This window comes from Rhinolophus ferrumequinum, chromosome 28 (assembly GCF_004115265.2).
Source record: "Rhinolophus ferrumequinum isolate MPI-CBG mRhiFer1 chromosome 28, mRhiFer1_v1.p, whole genome shotgun sequence".
Classification (NCBI taxonomy): Eukaryota; Metazoa; Chordata; class Mammalia; order Chiroptera; family Rhinolophidae; genus Rhinolophus; species Rhinolophus ferrumequinum.
Window position 1 is genome coordinate 8,019,323 of NC_046311.1, and position 22,778 is coordinate 8,042,100.

Sequence of the window (22,778 nt, forward strand, 5' to 3'; positions counted from 1 at the left end):
CAACATTATTGATTATAATCCCCATACTTTATTTCACATCCCCGTGACTATTTTGTGACTACCAATTTGTACTTTCTAATCCCTTCATCTTCTCACCCATCCCCCAACCCCCCACACATCTGGCAACCATCAGTGTTTTTTTTTGTGCATATCTGTATTCTTTTTTTTTTTTTAATTTATTGGGGTGACAATTGTTAGTAAAATTACATAGATTTCAGGTGTGCAATTCTGTATCACATCATCCATAAAAAATATGGAACGCTTCACGAATTTGCGTGTCATCCTTGCGCAGGGGCCATGCTAATCTTCTCTGTATCGTTCCAATTTTAGTATATGTGCTGCCGAAGCGAGCACAACCATCAGTTTTTTTCTCTTTATGAGTCTATTTCTGTTTTGTTTGCTTGTTTATTCTGTTCTTTAGATTCCACATATAAGTGAGATCATATGGTATTTGTCTTTTCTTAGTCTGACTTGTTTCACTTAGCATAATATTCTTTAGGTCCATCTATGTTGTTGCACATGGTAAGATTTCATTCTTTTTTATGGCAGAGTAATACTCCATTGTATAAGTGTACCACAATTTCTTTATCTAATTGTCTATTGATGGGCATTTCTATTGATGGGTTTCTATATCTTGGCTATTTTAAAAAGCACTGCAGTAAATATAGGGGTGCATATATTTTTTTCGAATTAGTGTTTTGGGTTTAGATAAATACCCAGGAGTGGAATTGCTGGGTCATAAGGTAGTTCTATTTTTAATTTTTTGAGGAACCTCCATACTGTTTTCCATAGTGGTTACACCAATTTGCAATCCCACCAACAGTGGAAGAGCGTTCCCTTTTCTCCACATCCTCACCAACACCTGTTGTTTGTTGATTTATTGATGATGGCCATTCTGACAGGAGTGAGGTGTTATCTCATTGTGGTTTTCATTTGCTTTCTCTGATGATTAGTGACGTTGAGCATCTTTTCATATGTCTGTTGGCCATCTGTATGTCCTCTTTGGAGAAATGTCTCTTCATGTCCTGAGAGAGTCATTTTCTTTATTGTAGAGGAGGTTCAGAACCCCTGTGGGGTCAGATACCAGGGAACGGCCAGTGCCAGTTGGATCCCAAAGCTGATGACACCAAGGTCTTTGGGCTTGTTGCTGTCCTGCCTCTACCCACTCCTTCCTTGTGCCCACACCTAGTAAGGAGAAAACACATGTGACGGAGTCATTCTATTGCACACTAAAATGATAAGAGCCCACGTAGAGTACCAAGGAGTTCTCAGGATGGAGATACTTCTGGTTGGCGGGTCAGGGCTATTGCATAACGTGCCAGCATTCCACAGACTCTGTCAGAGTGCCAGGGGCAAGATCTGTTGTTGATCACCAACATACAGGGTGTGCCCTACTTTTAAGGAGCTCTAATAAACAGAAACCTGTATTTATATTAAAAGCACATTCAGTTGTAATGTGTTACTTTGGCTAAATCATGTCGAAGCTCATTCCAGATCAAGTTCCCCTAATCTGTTCAATGGAATTGGATTTACAGTTGGTGAGTGTTTCGGTGGCCTGTTGGGTAGTTTTAGGGGAACAAATCTTCAGTGAGCTGTTATTTAAGCAGCTACAATTGTGCAGTGGCAAACAAAGTCTTAAGTCAAGGCGTCTACCTCCAGTGAAGCTGCTTAGGGACGTGTGATCCATATAACAACAGACAAATATTAACTTATGATAAGAGCCAGTTGAATACTGAGTAGCATAGCCATTAACTCATAGAAATTCCAAGGAGGGAAAGCAGTCATTTTGAAAGAGAGAAAACAAAACAGTTTGCATAAACAGGCATACTCTAACTTATCTTAGTGTGATGTTCCTTATAATAAAATCTGGAATATCTTTGTTAGGACACTTAGGAAACTAGTTACACTAACTGCTTTCAGAGAAGTGTGTGGGGTGGATGTGAAAGGCTTTTCACTATATACCATTTAGCGCCTTTTGGATTTTGAACCAAGCGTTAACTATTTAAAAAAATTTTTTTTAATCAAAGGATAAAATACATGTGTGTTGCAAAAAAAAAAAAGATATAGGAACAAATGTTTCAAGAACACTACAATCATCACAAGATGCTCCATCAAAAAATCAGCAATCAAGCAAACTTACGCAATTTTTAAAGAAACAGGCTTATTACGCACAATTGACACGTGATAATCTGTACTTTTAAAGTGTACAATCTGATAAGTGTTGACATGCATTTACATTTGTGAAATCATAAGCACAATAAAGATAACAAACATATTAATTACTTTTGAAAGTTTCTTCATGCCCTTTCAAATCACTACCTCACACCTCTCCCCACCGTCTCTCCCAATCCCAGGCAACCAAAGCACTGGTCATTTTTCCATTAGCGTACATTTTCTGAAATTTTGCATAAATGGAATCATATAGTATGTACTCTTTTGTCTGGCTTCTTTCACTCAAGCAAAATTATTGTTGAGATTCGTCCATGTTGCATGTATCAAATAGCTCATTCTTTAAAAATTGTTGCACAGTATTCCATTTTATAGATATATTTACCAGTTGGGTAAATCCTAGGAGCAGTCATATCCGAAGTACGTTTAACTGTGCAAGAAACTACCAAACTTTTCCAAAGTGGCTGTACCATTTTTCATTTTCATCAACAGAGTATGAATGAGAGGCCTAGTTGTTCCATATCTTCAACCACCTGGCAGGGTCTTTTTAATTCTCCTCTTTCTATGTGTGCAGTGATATCTCACTATGGTTTTAATTTGAATTTCCCCAGTGACTAACAATACTGAGCATGTTTTCATGTGTTTATTTGTCATCTGGATATCTTCCTTGGTGAGCTCTCTAACAATTTTGCCCATAAAAGAAAAATTGGGTTATTTGCTTACTATTCTTGAATGTTGAGAGTTCATTACATATTCTGGATATAAGTCCTGTATCAGATGTATGATTTGTAAATATTTTGGTTTGTGTTTGCATTTTCTTAATAGTTTTGAAGAAGAGATTTTTAATATTTATGAAGTTCTTAATATTTTTTTCTTTTATGGCTCATGGTGTCTTTTGGTACTCTGCCCTGCTAACTCTGGCCACCTTGCCCTCCCTGAATTCCCAGCTTCATCTCAATTCAGGGAAGTTGCTGGACTCCGTCTGAGTTACCCCACCCAGGCTCCACCCAACTGAAAACTGGAAGTAAGCTGGGGCAATGGTAGTTTGTTTTCAGTACTCAAACTTCATTTGTTTCCGGCACTCAAAAATCATGGTCCTTTGTTGCCTGATGTCTAATGTCTTACAAACCTTTGTTTCTTGTATTTGGTATGTTTTCATTTGTTCCTGGTGAACGTTTAAATCTGGTTCCTCATACTCCATCTTGGTTGTGAAGCACATATTCCCTTACACTTCTTTTGAAATTTAATAAAATTAGAATTTCTCGAGTAAAAGGGAAAGAGCATTTCTAATGAAAGGTGTGCTCGTGGAAAACAGTCTAGCTTCAAGATGGAAATCTGAGTTCAGATGCTAAGGCCAAACATGAGAAAAGATGCACTCTTACCTTGAATTGCTTGAACGGGTTGCAGGTGGTCTGTGAACCTCCAAAACTACCGTGTTTCCCCGAAAATAAGACCAAGCTGGACAATCAGCTCTAATGCATCTTTTGGAGCAAAAATTAATATAAGACCTGGTCTTATTTTACCTTAAGACCTGGTATAATATAATATAATATGGTATAATACCAGGTCTTATATTAATTTTTGCTCCAAAAGACACATTAGTGCTGATTGTCTGGCTAGGTTTTATTTTTGGGGAAACACAGTATATGAAAACTGTGAAGGTGGGATGTGAATTTTTCTGAGATGCCTAAAAATTTCATTAGATCTCAAAGGCATGGATAATGCAAAAATGATTATTCATCAGTACTCTAAGAAAATCAAATTTTAAATGACATAAGGATTTAAGTTAACATTTCCTCCTGAGTTGATGACTTCAAAAAAAGAAAGAAAGAAAAGAAATCTATGTTTAGTGCAGTTTTGGGATGGAGCAACATTAGTTGCCTGCATACCATCTGCCATCTTCTGTAGCACTCGCGTGCAAATATACACATACTTGTCTCCTTTGTTTCCCTCCTGCTTCAACTTGAATGTCACCTCCTTGACCACTCAACTGAAATTTGGCTCCCACCATCATAACACTTATCAATACCTGGTATTTTCTTATTTGTGGACTTCTGCTTCATTAGAATGCAAACCCCATGAGAACAGGTACCCCAGGCCACGCAGCATCTCGTTTCTAAAACAGTACCTGGTACATGGAAGAAGCTAGGTAACTGTGCATGGAGATTTTGAGTATCAAATGAGCTTCAACTCTGTGTGCAAAGTACCCTGGGAAAAAGAAAGACTGCCTAATGAGCTGGGTTGACCATCTAAGGGAGACAACCCAGGCAAAGATGGACACAGGGGACGGGAAACAGGGAGAAGAAAGCAGAACCCGCAGGCGTCTCTGCCTCTTTAATTGCTGCCTGAGAAGAGGAGGACAGAAAAGAGGAAACAGACCTGGGGAGCTCTAGGGAAGTAGGGAGCACTGTGGGAAGCCCTGTTCTGCAGTGTGGGAGACCCTGTTACATTGGGAAGGGAAGCTGTCCCCCATTCCATGTGTCAGGAATCCTTATCATCAGCCATGGACATTTCAGGTGCCCGTTACATCCCTGGACGTACTGACCTTTATTAGTGTTATGTGTTATTTATTTTGTTAAGAAAAAAAAGTTAAAAGTGTTTATTGTGACAAATGCAGCTGACACAGACGATTAAAAAGAAAATATTACCTTCCTCTCTTAATAGTGTCAGCTTTCATCTCAGCAGATATTTGAGTTTAATTTTTTCTTTCCTTTCTTTCATAAAAAAAAAGTAATACGTTCACATAGTTCAAAATTCAAAAGTCACAGAGGGGTATAGGGTGGAAAGTGCTCTTTCCAGCCCTATTTTCCACCCCTCTCTGAAGTCTTTTTGGAGGAGACCAGTGTAAACAGATCCTGTATCCTTCCAGAAATAGTCTCTGCCCATCCAGGTTTTCTTTTGGACACAGTTAAATAGGACCAGAAATACTCAGAGCACACGCAAAGGCCTTTCCTCCAATTGAGCCAAAGCTTAAAGAAACATCAGTAATAGGAGCCAGCAGGACCATGGGAAGGAGGGATCTCCTCTGGGTTCACTGACAGATCACTTAGCATGAAAAGGAACCGTAGATGGGGTAGGATGTGGTCTGCCAGGTGTCAGGTGCTTTTAATTTAGGACAAAGCTGATCCAGCTTTAAAGGAATGGCTAAAGGTATGGTATAGATAGAGCAAAAGAAATCATGGCTATCACAAGTTTCGCTGTGGCTGATAAGGTCCTTCTCTGAAGAGGGCATTGTGTGGGATGTAAGCTTGGGAGAAGAAAGCTGTTTTATGTGAGTCATCCAAGGTGTATGTTTATAAGGGCATCACTCCACAGTTGAACTTTGATTGTGGGGGTCCACAATCAAAGCAGGAACAAAACAATTGAGCTAGATGTTCCCAGGTGGCATGCCAGGAGACTGACAATAATGGGATGGGGCCCAGGCCTGGGAATTAAGTTAGAATGAATCTAACATTTCCCATTGGAGGGAGGCCCCAATTCTGAAAGTGGAAGCCTTCAATGAAGTAGGGGAGGAAGGAGCCAGCAAATCAGGCAGCTCCACACAACAGAAGATCCAACTGAACCTATTTGGATCAGGAGGCAGTCTTCAAAAAGAAACTGGGAAAGGTAGAAGGGGATGGGTCTGGAGCCTGACGACCTGGGCTCAATCCTGGTTCTAATACTTCGCAGTATGAACCTGGGCAAGTTATACTCCTTGTGCATCGGTTTCCTAACAGAGATAATACACAGAGATAATAATAGTCTCTCCTAGGGTTGTTGTGCAATGAACTGAGTTACTCTACAATGAGGGCTTAGAACAATGCCTGGCGCATAGCTAACTCAATGCTGCTCCGACATTACTACTTTTAATAAAGGCCTGTGTTGTGCTGGCACAGAAGTACTTGGTGATGAATCTGGAAAAGCAGAATCATAGATGGATTTCAGTTATTGGTAGGCGGGGAAAAGAGGAGTGAAGAATAGCACAGCAAGCACACACCAGGAAGAATCAGGAGGAATGAGGGGAAAGGGTGGGGCTGTTCAGAGAAAACAACCTCCTTGCGGGTCGCCATGTTCAAAGCTAGACTGTGTAAGGGAATGTCTCTTGGAAATTAAATGGAGCAAGTTTAATTTCAGTTAAAGAAGCATTCTTTTTGTGTGCTCATGTAGAACTCAAATTGTATTGCTAGGAGGGTGGCCTGGTTACATAGAAGGAACCCAGGATCTGTAACTTGGGAGATTTGGGTTCAAGTCCTAGCTCTGCCCTAAGTAGTTGATGCCCTATTGAGGCAAGTTAACGAACAGCTGTATCATTTTTAAAAGAAGGTGACAGAACTAGTTCCTAGGCCCTAGTATTAGTTAACATTCTTTGAGTCTAACCCAGGGGCTGGGTCTCAAGAGAACTTCAGAAGCTGCTCACCTAGCCCTAAGACCCTTCCCCTCCAAATATCCGTTAAAACTAAGAGCATCTAGGGTTCCTTTCCTTTTTTCCAGGTCCCTTGCCAAAAGGAGCAGGATTTCTAAAATGCTGGCAGTGGGAGAGAGCCACCTCTTTTTCTTTTCCCTTTCATTACAGGTAAGTTTAGGTTTTCAGTTATTCCTGTGATCTGCCTAGAGAGGCTTCCAGATCAAAGTAGGAAGTAATGAAAAAAGATTTGCTTAAAGAAAATAAACTTTGTTTTGCCTGATTCTCTGGGAGGTTGGACGACAGGTAGATTGTGATTGCTCAAACTACCCATTTAACAAGTACTGCCCTAAAAGGTGAAATCTGGTCCAACCAGGATTATGAGATTATGATTCATTAAGGACTCAGGACACTGGAGAAACAGGCTGTCTCACATAAATAGGCACCAGGAAGCTTAAACCCTTAAATAAAAGGCATCTCAAGTCAGATATTGGGCTGAGGCATGCACTGATTGTAACACCACTGGCTCTGACTCTGTGACTCTGAGGGAAGGCCTGGTTGTTTAAAAGAAAAATCTTGAGTCCTATGACTGAAAAGATATGGCTGCTTGCCCAAGGACTATGAACCTGCGTCTTGCTTGCTCGTCATCCTGTCAGTCATTTTCTCCCCCCGCCCCCTTTTTTTTTCAAGAATACAAAAATCGGAACTCGAAGGTTTTTCCAGAGTCGAAACCCTTATTTCCAGGGCATTGTAATAATAATTCTGGCCAGGATAGCCCGCGCTAGCAACCCCCCAGTCAGCCCAGAGGGGTCCGCACTGCGGGGCGCAAAGAAACTGCTCAGCTTCAAACCCAAAGGTTTCATCACCAGCCAATCCCTGGCCGGTGCCCCTCCAGAAAACCAGAAACACCTGGGTGAAGTAAGTGACACTAAGTCCAGCCAATCGGCGCGGAGGCAGCTAAAGGGGTAGGGTCAGAACTAACCAATAGTATCGAACTAGCTGTTGTTAGAAGGGAGGGAGACACCAACGACCATGCGTGGGGCCGCTTCTGGGAAGGCGTGGCAGGAAGCTTGCGGAGCCAATAGCCGCGGTGGGCGGGCGGCAGCGCGCGTGCGCGCTGGGACCTGGGCTGCGGGCGGGAGGCGGGAGGGTGGAGGAGGGGAGCGGGCAGGAGCGCCGCGGAGCTGCTGCCGGCGCCGCAGCCGCCGCTGCAGCGAAGAGGCCATGTTGTGTGGTGTGTGGGGCGGGGGGAGGAGGAGGAGTAAAGCCGAGAGAGGAGACGGGAGAGAGACACCACACACACACGGCACAAGATGGCCGGAGAGGCAGCAGCACGCCGAGCTGTCAGGCGTTCCGCCGCGGCCGCGGGACCCGTCGGTCGGCGGGGACTTGTGCCCGGGCGGCCCGCAGGTCCGCGGGGACGAAGCGGCCGCGGCTGGGGCGAGAATGACCGCGCGCCGGGGTCGGGTCCCGCGGCAGAGGCCCCCGGAGTGGCCGGGCCCACGACGCTGAAAGCGCCGCTGCGGCAGCGGCTGCGGAGGCTCCCCGGGGCCCCGGCTGCTCGACCAGGCGCCGGCGGAGGCCCGGCGCGGGCATTGGATGCGGGCGACCTCGAGGTGCCGGCAGCCGCGCTTGTACCCGGTGAGTGGCTCCCCGGCCCCTTTTATTGTCCTTTGTCCTTGGGAGGAAAAGCAAAATGTCCTTGAACGCGCGAGCAGGAGGGGCGGCGGGCCGGGCCTCGCTGGCCGGCTCTCCCAACAACCCACCGGCGTCGCAGGCTGGGTCCCCAGGCGGGAAGCGCCTCGGCGCCGCGGGGCCCAGGGTCGGGGGTCGCTGGGGGCCTCGCTGCAGACCTTGCGGTGGGCGGGGGGGCGGCCTCACTGCCAGGACCGGCCCCGCCGGGAAAGGGGCGGCGGCGGGTGACTGCAGGCGGGAGCCCGAAGGGGACCGCAAGAGGAGAGCTATTATCCGTCCTGGTGAGTTATTTTGATATTTAGGGTAAAAAAAAAAAAAATCGCCTTCAGGTTCTCCGACGGGGGAGCTTTTTAACCTCTTTCCGGTAAGGTGGGAACTCATCTTGATGGTCGAATTTAAAAGAACAATGGAACCTTGGTTACGTTTAAAGAAAAATAAAACTTGGTTTTTTTTTTCCTTTTGGGTGTTGGCTCTTAACTCTTTCAAAGCCGATTTTGAAAAGGGCTGCAGTGTTACATTGAGAAGGTACTTGCTGCTTATTAAAACCTTTATGACGTTAAGGTTGTCTTTTAAAAATGCAAGTTGGAGGAGCGCTTCTGGTATTTCAAAAATTACGAAGACAAGTTTACTATAACGTGGAGGCTGTTTAATGGAAATAGATTTTAATTACGGTGCTAGACGATGACGTGTGATTAATATAGTTTATTTTGCCAAGGTTATTTGACATTCTGATGTTTGAATAATGATTAAATATATGTTTGGTACTTTTTAGAGGGTCGTAAGGAGCCGTTATCTAACTTATCACACCTGAACGTTAGAACGTACTTGGGTCAGTTCCTAGACTTTTAAAAGTTTATCATTTTGTTATTTTTAAAACTAATCTATATTATCACAAGCCATGGTCGACAGAACTTTTACAAAGGGATATTCTGACACCAAATCTCTTTGTGAAGTTACTTTCTCGTAGTGTAAATATTAAAGTAGGATTGCTCTCGTAATGGGCGAAGAAGAGGAGCCATATTTGTTGCATGCATGAAAATCTAGATATGCTTAAAAGAGAATAGTATTTTAACAATATATATTGGTTTCCGAAAAATTTGCCGAGTACGTTGTATAGTCTGTGAATTTGAAAAATTGAGAGGGAATTTAGGTTTAATGGTTTGAAGAACAAACCACAAATGCAAAAAAAAACCTTTGTGTATTTTAGAATATATTTGTCTTCATTCTGCGGTAGCTCTTGTGTCGTAAAGGTTCAGATTTATGTAAAAGTAATGTTGGGGAAATTTACCTAGTGTTTGCAAAATCAAAAATAGTGATGTAATCGACCATATTTCTGAGGGTATTCTGTCAGTAAAATTGTTTTATTTTCCGAATAGCATTCGTATAGGACTACATTTTATATTAGTTGCGCATATCTTCATTTTACAGAGTCTGTTGTTTGAGTACCAATTTTGGTTTTTCAAATAAGCATTTTTGAAATTTTTGAACGGTAAATGTGGTTTTAAATGAATATTCTGAATTGGTTTTTCAGGATCCTTTTTGAATAGTGAAATGCAAAATAATTGCTGGCAGTTTGACCTCATAAGATCTTCTTACATGAGCAATGGGGGAAGGGAGAGACTGAAAATGTTCAAGACCCTGGTTTGAAATTGAATAAAGGTCATAGATATGACATGTTTTAGACTTGCTTAAAAGACAAAGCTAATATCCCACTTGGTGAGATCAAATAACTTGTTTAAAAATTTAAAGTAACCAGTGGCCATTTTAACTTCACTAATTTCTCCTGGAAGAGTTAATTTTCAATTGCTCATAATTTTAAAAGGTATTTCTAGATGGTAAGGGAAAGACTAAGATTTCAGCCTTTAAAAATGTTAAACTTTTCCTTTGTTTTTGTGTATTTGGAATGAATAGAAGAAAAACTAAAAACAAGGTCATAATCTTAAATCTGACCAAAGATGTAACTCTTCTGTATTTTTTAATTTCAATGCCTTAATCTCAAATTTTTGTCCATGCAACCAAAAGATGAAGAAAACAAAGACTGATAGATATTAAGATAAGAAATAACTGCAACCTTAAATGTATAGGTAGTGTGTGGATGAACCGTCTCTTAAATTTATCCATAGATTGTGTCTGTGGACTATTTTCTCATTTTTTCATTACACTGAAACTTAGGCCAAGAAACGTTTAAAAATCAAAACATTGATATACTTTTCCTTTTTTTTTTAAAGGTAACTGACAAGATTAAAATTAAATTTGGTTGATGATGGTACTGAACAGCTCTTATTTGAGGTAAGACTGGGTAAATTTTTATTACTTTGACATAAAAATTAGCTTATTAGGTTCTGTTTTAGTTCTTTGATAATTTACATTTCCAGTAAGTAGTGGTTATGAATCTGAATAAATCTCTGAAATAATTTTACAAAGCCTTTAAACCTGTTCATTTGAATGAAAAGTATATGTGCATTGCCATTGTAACTTAACATGCCTTTTGAATAGTTTAAAATAATGAAGGTCCTTTACGCCTTTGTTTAATTTGGGGAACGAGAAAAGACTGATTATATTTTGAGGAAAACCATGAATCAAAGATACAGTTTTTCTTTTTAGCTCTCCAATATGCTGTGCAAAGAATTTGAATCTTTTAAATTTTTAAAGAAATAAATTTTTTGGTAAATTTGAGCTAGTTTTATTATTCCTACTAATTTCAGGGAAGAGGATTTTTAAAATCAGGTTTTGTGAGCATAGATTGTAGTTTTTGTTTCTTTCATGTAAAAAGTTTTAAAACTCATCCCTGCTGGCTATTGGTTGTTGCATCAATAAATTGTTTAGAATATTGTTTTTTTCCCCCCAAAAGATACGCCATTTTGAAGACAGACTGGAGTTTTATCCTTGAGAATAAAGGAAATCGTTACGAAAGTCTGTATTTTATGTAGCAAGTAAGTAAATGTTTTTATCCATCATCTGAAATGTAAAAGCTACCACCATTAGAGTAGGGAAAAATGACTGAAGTTTGTTAATGACGTTAAAATTCTTGAGTGCTTATCTTGAAATTGGGATGAGAAAAAGCCCATCAAATTCCATTTCCTTACATCAAAGCATTTTTGTATTAATATTAAAACAGTTGATACATGTAATTTCTGTTGGAGCCATATGACATTCAAAACTTTCCAATAAAATGGTCTTCAGGATTATGCTTAAGCCAGTAGTTGAGTCATCAGAATTGTATGTCTTTACAATCTGAAATGTACGTTTTTAATGCATTTTTTTGATGTTGCTGATCATGTTTTAAAAATGGCCTAGAATTTTTGCATTAGCTGATCTTATGATTCTTAAAAGAAGTATATTTAAAATAAAAACCCACTATATTTCAGAAACTAAATAGACACTTTCACATTCTGGTTACTACTTAATGCATTTTAAATATTCATTTTACCCATTTCGATGAATTTGTTTTCAAACATACAAAAATGAGTTATCTTACAGGAAACTAGAATAATGCATCTAAAGAGACCTCCGTACCTAAGTAATTATTTTTAAGTCATAAAAGGAAGTATTTTCAATATGCATGCAGCACTTTTACATCTTAAAACTAGATATGTGAATGGAAAAAATTACGTCCGCTAATAATTTTTAGAAAGTATTCCTTATTCATAAGTTAACACTGAATGCGGGAATTAATGTCAAGCCGGTATTACTAAGGGATTTACCAGAGGAAATACATAATGTGATAACAGATATCTTGGGAGATTTTAAGAATAGATAGATAGCCATGAATTAAGGGTAAGTTTACCTTTGTCAGAAATTTATGTAGGAACTCTTTTATCTGTTGGTGTTTGCTTATTCTATTGATTGAAATAGATGATAAGGGTAATATTTTTATTGCCTGTAGCTTAATTTTTCCTTTCCAGCTCTTTTGCAATTTAATCAAATTTGAGTTTATTAAAGTGTGCAAAAGAAAACGGAACATTAGACCTTTACTGTTTTAAAGGTATAATACACACAAAAAATTCAAAACATTTTTTAATCCCACGTTTACTTAACACAAATGCCACTTACGTTAAAAGATTAGATATTAGATTGTCATTGAGGTGTGGTTGAGCACTTACAAAAATTGAGAATTAGGCCTCTTAAGACACAAATGTATGTGAGGCGTAATTTACATAAGTTTAAGTTGGCAATAAATTTATAATGGCCTACCAATGGTGTAATTTGACCCATAAGATAGAAAATGAACGGGTTGAAGGTTAAAAATGTTAAATGAACATTTTTATCTTTTTTTACTCCAGTATCAATAATTATAGAAAAATCTAAATCATATAGTAACTTCTAAATTGATCCCCAATCTCATGTAATACAATTTTTATCACCAACTGGATAAAGGACAATAATAGATCATATTTTAAAAAGGTCTCATATACTTCAACTTCCATGATGATGCTTACATTCAGTGTTTTGTTTGATATTTGGTACTTGAGCCAACCTTATATAATAGGCAATGTTTTTGATAGACAAAAATAATGGACACATGAAGGCAAATATAAATGTAGATGTTATCTTAAACTACTATATTTCATGAGAAAAGGGATTTATTTAGTTTACTACTGTTTTCTGCTTAGACAATCCAAGTGATAAATGCTTAAATACTAGTTTTTAATTTAGCATTCTGCACTAATTCTTGAATCATAAAAAAAAACTTCACCCGATCAAGTTGGTGATTGGGTTGGGTTGCATTTTCTGTGGTAATAACTGTTTTAAAAAATTACCTCAAGTTTCACAGAAATGAAAGAAGCCATGCTTACAGTTAATCACAAGGTTTTCATGAACCATGACATGACACTTAGAAGCTAGATTATGCGAAATACGGAATTTTGAATATAATTTTTTTGTCAAGTTTAGTTTACTCTTATTTAGTTTCTTGGTTATTTGAGGAGAGCTCTGTCTTCCAAATTAGTGAGAAGTAGAGGTGTTTCATAGAGTGGAAAATAAAACTGAGACTCAGCAATCAGGAGACCAAGCTTCCAATATAAATTAGCCCTGTAATCTTGACATTTTATTTACTGTATATCTTAGTCTCCTAGTTTGAATAAAGTACTTGGGGTTCAATCTCTTAAGACACTTCTTAGCTCTTAAATTCTGTGATAAAAATAATAGTATAGTAAGGAGTGTCTAATTCTCTTAAACTAAAGAATAATTTTTGCGTTGCAAATCATGTATATTATTTCAGAGGTGAAACTATTTGAATAACATGATACCTGGGCAATAATGTACCCAACTTGATTAATTTGAAGCATTCCAAAATATTACTAAATAGTATAAAGACAGACATATTGGAAAGTGGATCTTAAAAAGCAGTTAAGGTGTGAAATTGTCTTTAAACAATTAAGATTTAGAATCCTGCAATAAAGTCATTGTTTGGATTTTTAAAAATAATTATTCAATTAAATATATCTAAAGTTCAGTGTATTTAATGAAACATTTGCAGCTGACCATTGGGATTATAAATGAGGATTTATAGTTTACTTGCCTGACATAATCTATTTAATTTTCTTTAAGAAATCTCTGTACTTCAAAGGTAAATAGCCTCATTTTACCAGCTATTTTCCCTTTACAGATTGAGTGGCTTAATACATTAAGTTTTAATTTTCAAATTGGCTGTTATTTCTGAATGTAATTAGCCATTACGATTTAAATTTAAGGGCACTGTATACTTTATGAATAAAAACTTTTTTTTAATGTATCTTGAAGTAGCATTTTTCCTATAACAATTTGATAGTTTTGATTTAAACATTGTGCAAAGCTAAGCTAGTTTTGTGTTTTGAAAAACTGAATCATTGCTTTTGGAACTAAACCATTTATTTGAAATGTAATATTTCCCAAACCAATTATACCCTTAATGTATACTACACAGTAATCATAGTCATTTTAACTTAGATCATGCGAGGTATTTTACGTAACTTGAATGGTTTGTGAGTTGTCTTGTGGCAAAGTTTTCTAAAGATTTTATCATAACTTGTTTTTGTGGAAGATTTCTTAACATTTATTTCAGAGTGCTCTCAGATTTTATTCGTAATTTAAATGTTAAAAATTGTTTTTAAGGACTTTAAAAGGTGACAATCAAATGTTCTAAGAAAAGCACAAATGGGCTAATAATGATAATGCCTCGACTAAAACTGTCTTTACCTCTTATAAAAGGAATAGTGATCAAAATGATTATATTATACCCATAATTTTATATTGAATGAGAATCTATAATACTGAAAAATATTCAAGATAAGTAGGAATATGAACAAAATCAACTTTTAATCTGCTTAAGCTGAACTTGGCTTGCGCTTCCTGCAAAGGGAGGCAGAGTACTACTTTGTCAATTTGGGGGACGGAGGTGGTATAGTAGATGATATCGGCATCAGTAATTTTTGTGATCGCACAAAGTGAGTTCCAAGTCCTTTTCTATTTTTTGGTGAAGGGAGAACCTGGAGGTAAATACTTGTACTGGTAGGTAGCTGTTTTAAATAAGCACATTATCAGACCAAGTGAAAGAGATTTCTCTCAGACATTTCTTTGACCAATATTTCTTAAATCCATTCCACCCTTCTGTTAGGGGTTATATTAGTTTATTTTACTTCTTTGATTTACGATTTCTTTGTTCAGAAAATCCTCTCTTCCTTAGAAGGTCATATTAAATTTGGAAGCTAAAAAATAATGTTTCTTTGTTAATTGCTTTGTCAACTTGGTTAGAGATAATTTTGAAGCAGATGTTTGCTCTACTTCTTCATTATGAGTAGTCAGGATGACTACAGGGATTTAGATTTGGTAAGAAAATCAGGAACTTGCTTTATAATTTGAAACCTTAGTCATGGAAAAGCATTTGGGTAGTTTAGTTTCAACTTAAATCCTAAACTTCTTTTGCTTTCTGAAAATTCTTAGATTGCTATACTTTATATAGAACTTCTAAACAGGTTTTTGGTAGCCCAACATATTATTGTGTAATTATAATCATACTTTGGAGCAGGACTGACTAAAAAAGGTATATACCTGTATGCAGATGGTATTTAAGATACGGGGACAAATCTTCCATGTTGAGTTTGAGATATTTCAGTCTAGTGAAAAGTATGGATATGATGTTTTTGTTATCAAGTACATATTTTAGAAAGGGTTAGTTAGTATTTGAGTTGAGTAGGTCGGTACAATTAATAGAAATAGTTTGAAATTGTGCCTAAGGGTTCCTTTCTAACATTTGATCTTATAATAGTGTTGATTAAAGTACAGGATAATGTGAAATAACATGATAATGTTAAAAGTGAGAAACATGGCCTTGAAGGTAGATAATGGAAGTTTTCCTTTAGAAGTCTTAAAAGAACATTAGGGGAAAGACAAGAAGATAAAAGAATTCTGTACTGTTAACGAGTGATATTGGCTGCTGACCAACTAGTTCTCAAACCTTGCTGCCCATTAGATCCACCTAGGGAGCCCAGTTATTTACCTTTTCTGTTGGAGTTCTTGGGGATTGAGATTGGTAGATGTATACGTGTTTTTATATATTAATTTATTGTACATGTGAGACTCCTGTACAGCCAAATTTAAGATCGTCTGGATTAGAACATTTTATCTTGGACTACATTGTTCATAAATACTGTGTCTTGGTCTTTTGGTGAGTGATCCTTATAAGATGTTTCTGAATAAAAGGTGGCATTTTAATCTATTTTCGGTTTTGTCTCTGCATAAAATTATATTCTTTTTGTTTTCTGCAGAAATGTGAATCCTGAGACTGAATCTCTAAAGGGCCTGTACAACGTAATAGATGTTGGTGGAAGCATTTAGTAAGTTTTATTCAATTTACCTGTTTTATCTGTTTGTTAATTTTAAATATGACTGGAAATTTTGAGTAACTGAGTCATAATTCTGAACATATAAAAGGGTTTAGTGAATTACAAAGCAGTACAAAAATATAAAACCAACATGTGTGAAGTTTATTCAAATTTTGCTTATTTACTCCAATATTATTATTTACTTCACATAAACTAGGGCAAAAATGCAATGCAGAGATACCCATATTTGAACACGCCTCTAACACCACCGTAGATCTGGGTGTTGGTAAACTAGCCCCATTCTTGTAAATAAAGTTTTATTGGAACACTGCTATGTTCTTTCATGCACACATTGTCTGTGTCTGTTTTCCCACTGCAGCTACAGAGTTGAGAATAGTTGTAGTGAATGATCACAAACCCTAAAATATTTACTGTCTTGTCCAATATATAAGGAAAGGTTGCCTACTTTTGTCCTAGATTAATCTCTATTACCAACTTTATCTATGTACCACTCAGAAGCCTCTGGGTCGGTTCTCTTTTGGTCATACTTTTTAATGGATTTCAATGTAGTAATTCTAATAAATTAATTCTGAATTTTCCTTAAAATTGAAAGCTCTACAAAAAGTTCTGATACTGGCGTAATTCTTTGATACTAGCATACCTAGTTAAAATTACTATGGAATAGTTTTTCTAACTCACAACCTGAGAAACAGTGGGAAAGCAGTTAGTGGTAAGGCTGTATAAAGGAATTGGTTTGGATGAATTCTCAAAAGGATCTATTATTGACAGAATTTTTTAGCTAAGATGATTATATTGCTAGCTGTTGCTTAAGCATAATTAGTTTTGAATCACATTTGGGAATCTAGATTCTAGATCATTTTTGCTTTTAATTACTACTTTGACTTCTGTTGTCTAAATGACTACTAGGACTTGGAAAATAGTAAAGTTCTTTGCTTTTTGATGGGGCATGGTGAGGGCAGAGATGTAAACTGTCCTAACACAGCACAAGTATGGACCTCATCTTAATATGTTTTAAAGAGACTAATTGCCTGGCATATAATGGGTGCTCAATAAATAACTTGTTGACATACTGTATATAGTTTCTATTAAACATTTATTCATCAACTAGTGTTTTGGGCCTAATAGAAATGTGAAAATCATTATTACGATGTAAGAATGCTTTAAATATTTTTAGATATGCCTGAAAGCTAATATTTCGACTTAACTAAAAATTAAAACTGGCAAGGAGCTACAATTTTCAATCTCTTAACATGCAGATGTAGTGAAGTTTTAAACTAATAGAGACAGTGGGGAAGATTTGATTTGATTGTAAAATCTTAAATGAGATGATTTTTACTTGAGTTACCATAATTGATCAACAGCTGCCTGGTCTTTCTTAAGTCATTCTGTAGTTAGTTTTTATGCCTACTTATTAGACCCAGCCTTGTTAATAATAATCCTATCGAGGATTCAATATGATTATTGTGGGTAATTAGACGCAATATGTGAACTCACTATTAAATGTTTTCAAATTAAAGACCAGATTGAAGATTGAAATTAAGTCTCAAGCACCAAGAGTCTTAATTACATGATGGGTAGGATCAGTTTCTGTTCTGGATTGTAATTTTATATTCACTGTCCCTTTGGTTTTGTAATATAGTATTCCAGTTTTAAAATAATATAAATTACATTGATTTAATAAATTGCAGCATTATTAGAGCCACCTATTTTTAAAATTAAGAATCATTAATTGCTTTTTCCTTATATTTCTTCCTGTCCCCCACATTTTTGTTGCTATTAGAAATTGGGGGTTTGCTGGGAAGTAGAGGTAAGGAGGTTCTTTTAGGAGAGCACCTCTTAAATCCAATCCCGAAATGAATTGCTTGGCATTTCAACTAACAGTTTGTGTTATTTTACAATGTCCTGGGGTTTTTGTAACAAATTTACTGAATTAGAATTTAAAGAGAAGACCTTGCTCAATTTTATGTTCTTAATTAACTTCCTACCTTCTGACCATAGTAGGCTTTACCTTTGCTTGTGGCACTTGTTATCGTAGAACAATTTTCCTTAAGAAGATATAAACTAGTGAACATCGGAGTAGAAGTGTCCTAACTTTTCATAGTATGAGCTTGAAGCTTAGCTTTTGTGTGAAATACAGGAAAGATCTGGGTCTATTTTATGATGGACTTCTAGATCAAACCATCATTTCTTCAGTATGTCTGTAGTAATTCCCAGGTTACTGGAGAGACATGGAGTAGTAGGGCTTTGATATTTGTACTGATGTTATTTTAGTGCGAGATGAAATTCTCTTTTTAAAGCAGGAAGTGTTCTGCCTATAAATGACTCTGTGATCCTATGGATCTTCAGCGGTATCATTACTATTGGAATATAAAGTATTTTGATTTAGTAAGGTTAGTTTGTTGGTCCCCAAGTACTTTGGTTATTGTGGTATATCAGAGTAGTAGCTAACATTTATTGAGGTCTTTATATGCCAGGTAATGTGAATGCTATAAATGTACTAACTCATTTAAGCCTCACTACTGCCAAATGAGGTAGGTACTGTTATTATTTCTATTTTACAGATGAAGAACTGGATTTTGTTATCAAGAATATTTCCAACCTCACAGAACTCGTGCCTGTTTTCTTTTTAATTTTTAACATAATTTTGCTTATTCGCAATTTTAGGTTTTGTAAGAATTTGGAATTCCATGAAAATAAATGGAATTCCATGAAAATAAATCGCTTACTGCTAAATCCCTCACTGTTCTTTTAGGTGTTTTGATGCTTGTCTGAGCACTTTAGCTTATTAACAGTGTCCTTATTTTTGGCTCTTGATTGGCTTTACAGGAGTGCAGATTAATCATGACTTAACGTTATAGAATTGTCTGCTTTCTCTTGTAGCTTTCTTTTCGTTTTTTTTTTTTTTACCATCTTCAATATATGACAGTCTATGTGATAGCATTACCAATCTATAATCTATTTTTATCACACAAACTTGCATTTTATTAAGTAATTTGGAAATGATTTTAATGTCATTAGTTTTCTTTTGAATTTTTAAAAATGAGTTTTGAAAGAGCCCTTCTGGTTGCTAGGTGGGATGCTGTTTGATTCATGAATCACTTAATAAAGCCAATTAGATCTTCAAAAAAATTAGTTTTTAAAAGGTAATTTCATGTAAGTCCTAGATAAATTTTACATCTTGTCCTGTTGCAGAATATAGAGCATTGATTTACCATTTCATGTACTAAATTGAATAAATTGCACCTATAGCCATTGAAATGATGTAACTTGATATCAATGCATTAGTGTCATTGTTTATCATAATAGTACTTGTGTCTCCAGCTTTATTTAGAGCTTGATATTGCATCAAAACAATAGAGATTGGGGTGAAATCGGTTTATAATTACTTTGCAAGAGGAATTTGATACTATTTTTATAATTCCATATAGAAGTTTATGTCCTTTAATTTTAAAGAATGAACAATTCAAGTTGATATTTTACTGATGCTCGAACGAATGAATTTTTAGTTCTTTTAGGCTGGAGAGAAAATCTGCAAAATATATTAAGGAGAAATAGCTTGTGTTTATTGCTAATGTTATGATACTCATTTTCAGTACTTTTTTAGTAGTGTCTCATGGTTAACCAAATAGTTTATTAAGTAGAATTTTTAATTGTGTATAGTAGACAACAAGCCTAGTTTAAGAGACAGGTATTAACTACCTAATAGGCAAAAATGTCCTTAGATTAAATAACCTCGTAGTCAGCTACCCAGACTGTATCTCTATGAATTTAATTTCAGAGCTGCAAAATTTATAGAGAAGACCAAGGCTAAAAACTTACTTTTACAATTATGTTGATCTGATGAATCAGGATCATTTATTTAATGGTAAAATCTCTGGCTTCCCACTTACCCATTTAATTCAAATTATTTCAGTAATGGATTTGTTTTTCTATGAGGAACATTTGATATTCAGGCAGTGGGAGTATTTTATTTGTATTTGAAATCTGATAGCATTTTATAAAAAATACCAAGCCAGGCTGATATGCTGCATTTTTTATCATTTTTTTCTCTAGTGGCTACATGGTTCCTCCTTTCTTAGATATGTAGCTAAAGATGGTGGCATTTGTATTGTCTGTTTGTGTTATCTAAGCAAAATTAACTAATATCTGTTGGACTGGAAAACTATGCTATGATCCACTGCTTTGGTTTTTTTATCCTTTAAGATTCTTTTACATAATTTAGCTTTATTTGAAGAAGCTTGGAAAGTTTTCTGCATTGAGATTTAAAATCCAGTGTTGCTGTAAAGTAGCTTTCCAGGATTTTTGAATTTGAATTTTTGTTTTTACTTCTCACATAGACAGTGTAACAATATTACATTTAACTGAAAAATTTATGTCTTTACTGCCACTTTTTTTATGGGTACATATGTATCTGACTGTAGAAGAACTTTGTTAACTCGTGTGCAGTCTTTTTTTTCTCTCATTGGGAAGTTGTGTGTGCAGTGCATACAACTTGAAGATAGTTTCATAGTTTAAAGCTGTTACAAAATTAAAACTTTGTGTATGGTAAGAGTATCTTCAAGGTGGGTGGATGTTCTCTGTTTGAAGGAATAAGATTATTGGTATTCCAACAGCATTTTTTTCTTTTAATGTTTTCATCAAGCACCCAGTCAGCTTGAAGAGTATCAAATGGACCACCCCACTGAGAAATCAAGATGGCAGCCCACTATGGGAAATAGAGGAAAATGGATTAATACAAGAGTGCTGTGATAATAAACAACCAAGACAGGGTTCTTTTAACATGGATTTCATGAAATGAAGACAATAGGTTTCTTACCCAACACAAATGGACAGTGGATTTGACTTTCTAAAGACTTGTATCATTAAAACAAATCCATTTTTGACATTTGGAGAAGAAAGATGGCACATAAACAAAGATGATAGTTTGTATGCCTGGAATTTTTTTCAGTCTGATTTGTATGAGTATGACCTTGTGGAATGTTAACTTTAATAAAATTTCTAACACTTTAAAATTTCTCAGTTTGGGCTTTATTTTTTTGAGCTGGAGTCTTATTAAATTAAATGTTCGGTTATCACCTTAAATAACTCTTTGACCTTTATTTTTTTGCCCAGCAGTAAAGTGTACTGAATAAAGCTGGTAAAATGGAAATGGTGTGTTGGAAAATGCTTTACTTGGTTAAGAGTTTCTCTTTTCAAAGTTGTTGAAATCTGTGCTTTAAGATATGGTCATTTGGTTAAAATGCTGTTTTGTGTTTTCTTCAAACATCTTGAAAAATAACCAGTGGGTCATAATAGAATCTTTAACTTGCCATGTGATTTAAATGAACTTTTAAAACAAAATGCCTTTCCTTAAAAATTCAGGATAAGTGATACAGTATTGTTCTGAGTCATTTTGTGTTGATGAAAAGGTCTTCTTTACCTATGCTTCTTAATATTTGAAATAAAATGTTTTGCAATAGAATATTCATCGAACATTTAAACTGATGCCTCCTATTATTGTCTTAGCTAATATTAGGGGAAGAAGTGTTGGATTTATTAGGGAAGTGTCCTTAGGGTATTCATAAAGGACTTAAAATTTTCTTGGCATTATTGTCTATAATGTACTTTGTATAAATATGAAATAGGATTATTATCCTGTAATTTTCTTATTCTGTACATTTAGGAATTTAGAATAAATGAATGACATCATGTCACAGATTGCTTATAGTTGATTTCCAGGTGAATACTGGCATTTTATTTATTGATAATCGACTACTAACAGTTTTAGTGACTATTATAAAGGTGTGGTAGGCTTTAATTTACTAGACCAAATGAAGTGTTGATGAAACTTTCCCATTTACAGAGAACAAGGAATAGTTCTGCTTGATTATTAATTTTTTTTGGTGAGAAATAGTTAACCATACTATGTGGTTAATGTCAGTTACCATAGCGCACACACATCCACGATCAAATACATGTGCAGTCTGTGTTCTCTTGATTTGAGGTGGTTGGTCTGTATAAATCAAAGTGGAATTTTGGATTTTGATTTTGGTACAAAATTATCGTTTATAGAAAGTACGGAATTAAAAGTGGGTTTTGATTATGAAGTTTACATTTAGATGCAACTTGCTGCATTTGTTGGGTATACATCTAAAATGGATATCATCTGTGTGGAAACGACATTGTTCTGGCAGATTATAATGTTGAGTCAAGGAAGTTTATTTGATTCTTTTTTGGATGTGTGACTGTTTTCTTGGGTGCTTGCTGAGAGAAAAAGTGTTGAATAATTTGTTTCTGGCATTAGTAATAATTTTGTTTCCATGGATCTTAACGGTTTTGATATTTAGGAGAATTTGCCCTATGACATTACTTTGATAACTTGCTGTCAGAGATGACCAGTTGTTACTAACTTAACCATTGTTGAGATGGGTACATACTTAGAATTTGAAGTACAAGGGAAGGGTTGGGATATTTGCGTTGTTTTTGGAGGTGGAGTTTCTTGGATTTGTTACTTAAAGGTGACCATGGTACTTCCATATTCTTGAATTTAAGAACTTTGTTTTGCCTGAATCAGTGTGGGAAGTAAATACATTGTGGTTACGAGTTTTTTTTTCAGGGGTCAAGTTTGCAAAATTATATAATGGGTTAAAGAATTTTTGGGACAGTATAAAGGAAAATTGAGATTCTTGAGTAAAAACTAGTCGCATTAATTTATGCTTTAATGGAACTGA

The 22,778-nt window shown here is 36.2% G+C and overlaps 1 long non-coding RNA gene and 1 other non-coding gene across 2 annotated transcripts; one reads left to right on the top strand and one right to left on the bottom strand.

Annotated features, from left to right (window-relative positions):
• Nucleotides 1–247: 247 nt before the first annotated feature.
• On the bottom strand, nucleotides 248–354 carry LOC117019019 (U6 spliceosomal RNA). Its single transcript, XR_004422407.1, has one exon. It is a non-coding gene; the product is annotated as a U6 spliceosomal RNA (small nuclear RNA).
• A 7,938-nt stretch (nucleotides 355–8,292) lies between these two features.
• Nucleotides 8,293–21,086, top strand: LOC117018901 (uncharacterized). The gene is made up of 5 exons (XR_004422357.1): nucleotides 8,293–8,526; nucleotides 10,474–10,534; nucleotides 11,097–11,178; nucleotides 15,991–16,059; nucleotides 20,711–21,086. It is a non-coding gene; the product is annotated as an uncharacterized LOC117018901 (long non-coding RNA).
• Nucleotides 21,087–22,778: the final 1,692 nt, after the last annotated feature.